This window comes from Stegostoma tigrinum, chromosome 18, assembly GCF_030684315.1.
Source record: "Stegostoma tigrinum isolate sSteTig4 chromosome 18, sSteTig4.hap1, whole genome shotgun sequence".
Taxonomy (NCBI): Eukaryota; Metazoa; Chordata; class Chondrichthyes; order Orectolobiformes; family Stegostomatidae; genus Stegostoma; species Stegostoma tigrinum.
Window position 1 is genome coordinate 57,756,073 of NC_081371.1, and position 11,242 is coordinate 57,767,314.

Consider the following 11,242-nt stretch of genomic DNA (forward strand, 5'->3'; position numbering starts at 1 on the left):
TCCGTCGACATGTTTATCGAGTGGTTTCCCCATATACGCTTCCGCAGTCGCCCGAAGGCGCGACTTGCTTTCGCAAAGCAATTGTCGACGTCTCCTGTGACTGTAGCATCGTTGGAGTTTATGCTTCCCAGGTACGTGAAGCGTTCGACCGTGTTGAGGGGGTGGCTGTTGATCGAGATTCGAGGTGGGTTGTATGTGCTGCATGGTGGCTTCTGGCACAGGATCTCCGTCTTCTTCAGACTGATCGTTATCCCGAAAGCCTTTGCAGCTTCGGAGAAGTACATCACTGCAGTCTGTAGCGCATCTTCTGTGTGTGTGAGTAGGGCGCAGTTGTCCGCATACAGCAGCCCCATGATGGGCTCCCATGTTGTCTTCGTGCGAGCGAGGAAGCGGCGCAGATTGAAGATATTGCCGTCTGGGCGGAAGCGAATGTAGATGCTGTTCATGATGCCCTCCTTCACTTCCCACAGCATCATGTTGAAGAAGATGGCGAAGAGCTTTGGTGCCAAGACGCAGCCCTGCTTCACGCCGTTGCTCATGGGGAACGGGTGTGATAGGTCACCGTTGTATTTCACCTTGCCGCTCTGACCTTCATGAAGTTGCTGTAGGATGGTTAAGAACTTAGGAGAGCATCCGAGCTTCGCCAGGATTTTCCATAGACCGTCGCGGCTGACAGTATCAAAGGCTTTGGTGAGGTCAATGAATGCCACATACAGTCCAACGTTCTGCTCACGGCATTTTTCCTGAAGTTGGCGTAGTGCGAAGATCATGTCGGATGTGCCTCTGTTCGCTCTAAAACCACACTGACTTTCTGTCAGGTTGTCCTCCGCAATGGTGGGGATCAGTCTGTCCAAAAGGATTCTGGAGAGAATCTTCCCGGCCGTAGACAGCAGAGTGACACCTCTGTAGTTTGAACAGTCCGATTTCTCACCTTTGTTCTTATACAGGGAGACTATCACAGAGTCACGTAGATCAGGTGGCACCTCACCTTGTTCCCAACAGAGTGCAAATAGGTTGGTGAGTTCATTCAGGAGCGAAGCTCCTCCTAATTTGTATACTTCTGCAGGGATTCCGTCGATACCAGGGGCTTTGTGGAGTTTCAGCTTAGAGATGGCAGGTTGAACCTCATCCAGCATTGGTGGACGGTCAAGTTCGGATCTGATGTCCTGCTGCAGGATTCTCTCGATGGACGCTGTAGCCCTATACTACGGCAACAATATCCTTCACTCCATATTTGTGTCATAATATGTCACAGCAGGATGATTTCACAAAAAGAACAAGGATATTTAATTTATTGTGCCTTCACCAGATCATCCAAGAACTATCTATTTTCCCCCAACTGTTTACTTATGATTTGAGTTGCTTAAGATTCTTATTATTTTGAAAGCCTCTAAAAACATTTCAGTCTTTTTTTCATAAAATGGAAGCTCATTAACTTGTAATGCTAACTTAGTTTTGCTCCCCACAGATTTGAACTGACCTGCCCAGTGGTTTTAGGATTTTTTGTTTTGCTTTCAGATTTCCAATTTTTCTTTGAATGATAATACTATGTATTTTTTGTTGAGAAACGTTTAAGCATTTTTTTGATGAAATCTCAGGGAAATTATCCCTTATTATCAAATTTATTTGCATTTGTCAGGGAGTGGTTAAGAAAGCATCTAGCTCCCTTGCCTTCATTGCGCAGACCTTTGAGTATGAGAGTCGGGATGTCAGGATGAGATTGTACGGAATGTTGCTGTGGTCTCTCCTGGTGTACTGTGTGCAGTTCTGGTCACCCTGTTATAGGAAAGTTACTACTAAGGTGGAGGGTGTTCAGAAGAGATTTTTCTTGGATGATAGCATTATAAGGAGGTGCTGGATAGGCTGGGGCTTTTTTCACTGGAGCGTACGAGGTTGAGGGGTGACTTTATAGAGATTTATAAAATCATGAGCGGTATAGATAAGGTGAATGGCAGGAATCTTTTCCCTAGGAACAAAAATAGAAGTTGCTGGAAAAGCTTAGCAGGTCTGGCAGCATCTGTGAAGAGAAAATCAGAGTTAACGTTTTGGGTCCGGTGACCCTTCCTCAGAACACCGCACCTGAAACGTTAACTCTGTTTTTCTCCTTCACAGATGTTGCCAGACCTGCTGAGCTTTTCCAGCAACTTCTGTTTTTGTTCCTGATTTACAGCATCTACAGTTCTTTTGGTTTCTGTTTCTTCCACAGGGTGGGGAATTTCAAGTCAAGGGGGTATATTTTTAAGGTGAGAGGAGAGGGATTTGAAAAAGATATGAGGGGTTTTTTTTGCAGGTTGTGGTTCGTGTGTGGAATGAACATTCAGAGGAAGTGATGGATGTGGGCACAATTACAATGTTTAAAAGGCATTTGGATAAGTACACAAATAAAAAGTGTTGGACGGATATGGGCCAAGTGCTGGCAGGTGGGGTTAATTTGGTTTGGGATATGGTCAGCATGGACAGGCTGTGCTATATGACTCTATGAGTGCATCATGATATCAAACTGACAAAACAGCAGGTTGTGAACACTGCAAGAAAAACCAGTATTTGAAAGATAAGATGTTGAACAGTATTTTTTTGCATTCATGGGTGGGTTGCCCTTTTGATGCCCATCTCTAATCTCTGAAATGGAGCTGAAGACCTGACCATTTCTTTGAAAGGGTCATGAATCTGTGGAATTTACTGCCTCAGTGTGTGATGGATGTTGGGACATGGAGTGAATTTGAGGAGGTGAATAGATTTCTAATTAGTAATGGGTTAAACGGTTATAGAGAACAGGTAGCATTAAGATCAGCCATGATGATATCAAATAGCAAGATGGGTTCAATGGGCTGTATTGCATACTCCTACTCCTAATCAGGCCAGCTTTACAATAGTATTCAAATATCACTGCCTGGCCTGATGGGGTTTCAAGCTCGCATCCTCAGAACATTAACCCACGTTTCTGGATTACCAGCCCAGTGACATTACCACTACCCGATTGTCTCAGCGGCATGACCTGAGATTTTGCCACCCCTGGTGTGGACAGTGGTAAGGAAGTTAGTAAAATATGGTGAGAATGAAACTGGTCATAATTTTGATGCAGAGAATTTTGTTTTTGATTTTTCCCTTAAGCTTTAAAGGGCAACCTCAGAATCTCACTATTGAATGTTAGTAGATAATTCCATACATCTACATCTCACTGATAGCCCTATTCATTTTAATTACTTCCAATACTTCCCGAGAAACTATGTCGAGTGTAAATTCCTGATGCGTAAGTCGTACTGGGTACCCAGCAGCTGTGACTTGCTGAATTGTTGGCTTGGCCATCATCTGTGTGTTCAGAACAATATTGCTGGATGCTCAATAGTTACCATCCACCTGGGCCTTTCATTCATGCAAGTTGGCACCAGCAAACCACCAGCCTCGCTGGATTACCATGCCAGATCACGGACCAACTCTCAGACCACTTCAGGGCTTCACTTTGGAAGCTCACGGATAGCTAACATGCATACTTGATGGATAACATGGTGTAGAGCTGGATGAACACAGCAGGCCAAGCAGCATCAGAGAAGCAGGAAAGCTGATTTCGGGCCTAGGTCCTTCTTCAGAAATGGGGGAGGGGAAGGGGGTTCTGAAATAAATAGGGAGAGAGAGGGAGGCGGATGGAAGATGGATGTATTCGTGCCAAGTCACTTTCTGCACAGAGAGACACATGCATTGCGTATACATTACTGACTCAGATGAGGGAGGACTATATGAGGACAATAGCCAGATTTGTGGATAACATGAAAATAGGTGGGAAGGCAAGTGATAAGAATGGCATGAAGAGTCTGCAGAGGGATGTAGACAGGTGAAGCGAGTTGGCAAAAAAAATTGGCCGGTGGAACATAATGAGAGAAATGTGCGGTGCTACACTTTGGCGGGAAAAATGAATGAGTGGGATATAATTTAAACGAAAAAGGACTGCAGAAAGAACAGAGGGATTTGGGAGTCCTCGTGCATGGCATCCAAAACCAGAGAAGGCAAATGGAATGTTAATCTTTCAATGAGAATGGAATCTAAATGTGGGGAGGTTTTACTGAAACTATACAGCGCATTAGTCACACCACAGCTGGAATACTGGGACCTTCCCCTGCAACCGCAGGAAATGCTACACTTGCCCCCACACCTCCTCCCTCACCCCTATCCCAGGCCCCAAGATGACATTCCACATTAAGCAGAGGTTCACTTGCACATCTGCCAATGTGGTATACTGCATCCACTGTACCCGGTGTGGCTTCCTCTACATTGGGGAAACCAAGCGGAGGCTTGGGGACTGCTTTGCAGAACACCTCCGCTCAGTTCGCAACAAACTACTGCACCTCCCAGTCACAAACCATTTCCACTCCGCCTCCCATTCTTTAGATGACATGTCCATCATGGGCCTCCTGCAGTGCCACAATGATGCCACCCGAAGGTTGCAGGAACAGCAACTCATATTCTGCTTGGGAACCCTGCAGCCATATGGTATCAATGTGGACTTCACCAGCTTCAAAATCTCCCCTTCCCCCACCGCATCCCTAAACCAGCCCAGTTCGTCCCCTCCCCGCACTGCACCACACAACCAGCCCAGCTCTTCCCCTCCACCCACTGCATCCCAAAACCAGTCCAACCTGTCTCTGCCTCCCCAACCTGTTCTTCCTCTCACCCATCCCTTCCTCCCACCCCAAGCCGCACCCCCATCTACCTACTAACCTCATCCCACCTCCTTGACCTGTCCATCTTCCCTGGACTGACCTATCCCCTCCCTACCTCCCCACCTATACTCTCTCCACCTATCTTCTTTTCTCTCCATCTTCGGTCCGCCTCCCCCTCTCTCCCTATTTATTCCAGAACCCTCACCCCATCCCCCTCTCTGATGAAGGGTCTAGGCCTGAAACGTCAGCTTTTGTGCTCCTGAGATGCTGCTTGGCCTGCTGTGTTCATCCAGCCTCACATTTTGTTATCTTGGATTCTCCAGCAACTGCAGTTCCCACTATCTCTGGAATACTGTGAACAGTTTTAGGGCCTTTATCTAAGGAAAGATGTACTGGCATTGGAAACAGTCCAAAGATGGTTCACTTGGTTGATACCAGGGACAGAGTGACTATCTAACAAGTTGAGGTTGAGTAGGTTGGGCTTGCACTCATTAGAACATAGAATGAGGAGTGACCTTATGGAAACATATAAGATTCTTAGGAAACTTGACCAGATCAATGTGGACAGGTTGTTTTCCTTTATGGGAGAGCCTAGGACCAGAGGGTATCGTCTCAGAATGAAGGGTAGCACTTATAAGACAGAGATGAGAAGGAATTTCTTCTTTCAGAGAGGGTAGTGAAACCGTGGAATTCTTTACAGCGGACGGCTATCGAGGGCAAATCAATAAGCATATTTGAGGCTGAGATAGACATTTTTTTAATCAGTGAGGGAATCAAGGGCTTCAGAGATAAAGTAGGAAAATGGAGCTGCAAACTACCTGATCAGTGATGATCTTATTGAACAGTGAAGCAGACCCAATGGGATGAATGGCTCACTTCTGCTCCAAATCTTATGCTCCTATCTACACAGGGTACACCTGATGGGCCTTGGCTTGCTTTTGTAAAATACATTCATTGACTTACAGCTTTTCAACCACTGCTGTATCTTGCATCGATCTTTAATGCGGAGTAAGAGGCAGGCAACTTGTGGCTGAGGAGAACTGAAGGGACGGACACTGTACAGAACCAGGCTACAGCAATGTCACACATACAGCAAGAGCCAACAGCTTATGTACCCTACACATAGGCCTGTTCTTCAACCAAATCACCATGTATGAAAGGGAGCACTCTTTAGTGGGGTGAAAGGTCATGCAGGGTTAATGCCACAGAGGTCTGTCCAACTCCAGTCCAGGGTGTTGGCTACAGTAAGTCAGGCCATGTTAACTCTTTATGTCGTCCAAACTTGCTACTCACACTCTGGACACTCCTCAGCAGCTTTCCTACTCCTGTATCACCACTAACTGTTCTTGCATCCACTTCCACCATACTCAATCCCTCCCTTTGTCTCATTGACCCACCTGTAATCCCCAGGCTGAACAGATTTGATTTGGAAACGCCAGCTCTGGACTGGGGTGGACCAGGTCAGAAATCATACTACACCAGGTTGTAGTACAACAGGTTCATTTGAAAACACAAACTTTCAGAGACTCACCCCTTCCAAAGAAACCATGCCTTTCAACCTGCGGATTGGGTCATGGTAGATATCTTCTATTTTGTTCAAAAAGCACACAATTTATAGACAGTCAATCAATGGGGCATTTCATGAATTCCTACTTTAGAAATAAAACCAGTCTAACTCCAAACCAAAACACAAACAGTTTCTAAACAAGGCCTCACACCTAACAAGCATTGTCCGACCTAAAATGTCACCTCTTCTCTACATTGATAAAATCTTTAGTTCTCTCAGGACTGAAACTCGAAAGGAATTTGGGGATTGGCATATACATATTAATCAATTAAAACCTTCTAACTGATTAAACATTTAACAGCATCTTAGGTCTGTTTAGTGGTGTGACCCTTTGACCTTTTGCTTATAAATTCTGTGCTGGATACCACTCTTTGTCTGACACCTGAAGAAGGGGTGAGTCTCTGAAAGTTTGTGTTTTCAAATGAACCTGTTGTACTACAACCTGGTGTAGTATGATTTCTGACCTGGTCCACCCCAGTCCAGAGCTGGCGTTTCCAAATCAAATCTGTTCAGCCTGGGGATTACAGGTGGGTCAATGAGACAAAGGGAGGGATTGAGTATGGTGGAAGTGGATGCAAGAACAGTTAGTGGTGATACAGGAGTAGGAAAGCTGCTGAGGAGTGTCCAGAGTGTGAGTAGCAAGTTTGGACGACATAAAGAGTTAACATTTTTTGAGGATGTATTGGGTGAGAGCTGTTAGAGGACTTGCTGCATGCAGTTGTGGGACCATTAGTCTTGCAAAAGTGTGTTTGCAGAGCCAAAATGAGAATGAGCAACACATCTGTGAGCACGAGGCAGCATGGAGAAGACAGTGGTACGTACACCCCCAGAGCATGGAAGATAATTGATTCACTCAGCTGGGTGTTCCTTTTAATCCAGGCACAGCACTGACCTGGGCTGCTCTCTGGGTCAGGTCTGGCTATATATGGAGATGTGGTAAGCTGTGATGGTCAGCAGGATGAAGGATGCTTCCCCTTCTCTGTCACACTGTCCACCAGCACTTCCATGTCCTTGGCTAGGGAAACTTTCTTAGTGAGCCAAGTTCTCAGTGATAATATTCCAGCAGTGCAGCGAGAGGAAGTTCCTGGCTTACAGCATCTGAAGTGGTAGACAGCAGGGCTTTTACCATGGCAACAGCAACGTGTACACCACAGGGTCCCAGTCCTACCTCTCCTGCCACATGGTTGTAAAGAAAAGAACCAAAGACTACTGGAAGCAGTTCAGAGGGTAGGCAGGCTAGGCTTGAATCCTCTGGAGTTTACAAGAGTCTGAAATGACTAATTGAATCATATAAGGTCCTGATGGGGTTGGCCATGTGGATGTGGGAATGATGTTTCGTCTAGTGGAAGAAGCTAGAACAGCACGTCATAGGTGAAAAATAAATTGTCACCCATTCAAAAGAGAGATGAAGGAGCAGAGGCAGTAAGCATCGCAGATGCTGGAGTCAGAGATAACACAGTGAGGAGCTGGAGGAACACAGCAGGCTGGGCAGCATCAGAGGAGCAGTAAAGCTGATGTTTCAGGTTGGGACCTAGGGTCCACACTGTGTTATCTCCAACATTATCAAAGACCTCTCCTACCACTCTCCTAACTGCCAACTGAGCCACACATTAACCTCAGAAAACCCTGACCCTTGATTTTCTTATTGGTTAAAAATCTGTCTATCTCAGCCTTGGGTATACTCAATGATCTAGCCTTAACGGCTCTCTGTGGTAAAGAATTACACAGATTCACTGCCCTCTGAGAGAAGAAACTCCTCGTCAAACTCTGTCTTCAATGTTCCACCCCTTGTTCTGAGATGATGCCTCTGGTCCTGGGCTCCCCCATAAGGGGAAACAACCTCTCTGCATCTACTCTGTCGACTCCCCTCAGAAGGGGTAAGCTTTAATCAAGTTTTCACAATCTTTAATACTGGCATCAAAAATTTCAGACTGAAACCTGGTTCTGCCCATGAACCTGGACAACATATTGAAACCAGAATACTGAATCAGGCAAAGTTTTCCATTTGTGTGGCCGTCTTAGAAGAGACTTCAAACTAAATTAATTTTTATTGGCCTACAGTGGATAGAATTTTAAAAACAGTTAGATGTTTAAAAAAAATTCACTAGAAACAGACTGACGTACTCCAACAAAATTAGTAAGTTGCTCTATATAAATTATAAAGTCATTTTCAGTGTTTAAATATTGCATTATCTATCTACAATAGAATTACACCCACTTACAGGAGCAATAAACACCCCTTCAAAAAATAGAAACTGCTGGAAAAACTCAACAGGTCTGCCAGCATCTGCGGAGAGAAAGCAGAGTTAATGTTTCATGTCTAGTGACCCTTGTGATAACCCCATTTTCATTGGATTAGTAAACCTGCACCAATTTCATCAAAGATTTTCTTCATTGCAAGAATAATTTATACGTCACATTCAATTATGCAAGTCCATTGTCCTGGTTAACAAAAGGTTTTCTGTTCGTGACGATGCATATAAATTTGCGTGGTAACTTGAACCAAAACTTTCCTTCAGAAAACAATACAATATGAACAACAATTTTCCTCTAATGTGCTGATTGAACCCAAAGCAGAAATTATAATGCATGATGTCTAAACTATGAAGTACCTACAGGAATAGAAAATGGCACACATTTACATAACAATCTTCTCACTGAAATAGACTGTCCACATTCAAGATAGATGCTCTGGTATTGTACTGCATTGACTAAGGTAATGTTCCAGTAAAGAATTGTTAAATGATTTGAATCTGCAGCAATATTTATAAACTGAGGAATTCTGTCAAAATTTCCTACTAGAATATACTCCAACAGTATACTGGTTATCAGTTCATTCATATCATTGCATGCTATCCAATCTCTTCATTCAGGAACTTATGGATTCAAGCCCGCTCCATAATTTGAATGCACAAACCCAGCCTATTAATTGAACATAGCACTGAGAGATACAAATTTTCAGAGGAAGTGTTAAACTGATGTTTTATCTACCTATCCATATGCACATAAAATAATCCCACTGAATCTTGGAATTATTCGTTAAAGAACAAATAAGTTCACCTGGTTCCCTGGCTTAAAAATTATCCCCTAACAAAACAAATAAAACAGTTATTAACTGAAGAACTGTAGATGTTGAAAGTCAGAAACAAAAAAAAACAGAAATTGCAGTAGAAAGTCAGCAGGTCTGGCAGCATGTGTGAAGAGAGAAACAGAGTTAACATTTCTGACCCCTCATTAGAACATTACATTACCTTGGGATCAGTTTATTTTAAGGATATCTCTGTATAAACTACCTGCTCTTGCTCCTTAGGGAATGGTTAACTCTGTTGGCTAGGTAAATTTACCTCTGGGAGATATTCGGAATGTTTCCTATCGACTCGAACACTTTTATCGGGCTTAGAGTTTAATGTTGACATCGACAATTTAGAAAGGATGGACTAGAATAAACAGCAACCCGGCACAAACGTCTGCTCCTGGGAGCGTGAGATTTCTCTGAAGGGTATGTGCTCACCCCAGTAACTCCACGCATCCCCGCTGGTGCTGCATCGTTTATAAAAGGTGAATTGTCCCAAAATAGCATCGCTCTGTATCCCAAATTAACATTAGCTTCGATGTAAAACCGATCAGAAGGACTAATAATCTCAAACAGAAAATAGCATACACTGTCAGCTCACTTCTCCAGTCTGTGTAACGTGAAGCTTTCTTTTAAATAAGTTAACCCAAATCTCTCCCGGAGATATAAACCCAGTAATGACTAGCTGGTTTACCGTAAAGTGTAGCAATGACCATCGGTCCTCAAGATGATTACTAAGATTTCCTTTTTATTTCGTTGTTTGTTATAAAAACAGTTCAAATAAACATCGTGATGAAGACGTGGAAGTCGCCACTGTTTTTGGAGTTTTCCCCTTCAGCCCACTCCCTTAATTAATACAAATATTGAAGGTTTGAACGAAACAAAGAGGTCGTTCAAATGCCGAGAACACGGTTATGTAAGGATTGCCCCGTACTGACCAACTATCTGAATCCTGCACTGATAACATCCCGTACCCCACTGTCGTCCCGCTGAGAAGTGCATTGCAATATCAGTAGCTGATGGGTCAGGCTGGATTCCTTATTCCAACTTAACACCATTTCTCACTGAGATAGTTGGAGCTGCCGATGCTGGAGAATCAGATAACAAGGTGTAGAGCTGGATGAACACAGCAGATCGAACAGCATCAGAGGAGCAGGAAAGTTGACGTTTCGGGTCGAGCCCCTTCAGAAAATTCTGATTTCTCACAATTGGCATTCACATGGAGAATATAACATTGCATTGTGTCGCCATAATCTTTCAAAATACAAATCGACTTTTTCAAACAAAAAAAAGTCCATTAGGAAGGTGGGTCAATCAGGTAAAGCATCTGCAGAGAAAATAGGCCATTCAGCCCCTCCAATCTTTCTGCCGGTCAATATAATCATGGTTAATCATCCTTATTACCCTATTCCCACTTTCTCCCCATACCCTGGAACGCCTTTAACCCGAGGAATACTGTAGAGAAGTTGAAAACTAGTAAATAGGAGGAGAAGATGACCATTCGGCCCCTCAAATCTGCTCCAGCCACGCAAGATAATGATGTCTAATCTTTCAACTCACCGTCCACTTTCTCCCCACACCCCTTGATCCCTTTCGCCCTAAGGAATAAATAAATACCTTTAAATTGTAATCATTCAAATAACTAAATTATTCGCAAACATTATACAAAGACAGTACGTTCAGGTCATGCACCAAGATAAAAATTATAATACGAACACTGATATCACTTCCCAAACATTCCAAATGGATTAGCGCGGTTTCTTTAGTATGTGCGGCAGGCGAATACACAGAGACTTTAATGAGAAATAACGTGCAGCGAAATGTTGTGCTAGTTATTATTCCGGCCATATCTTAATGCACGATTCTCCCTTAAAAGCCGATTTCATTTCCAATTTCCAGCTACAAGTGATGTCTCCGAAGAAGGGTCTAGGCCCGAAACGTCAGCTT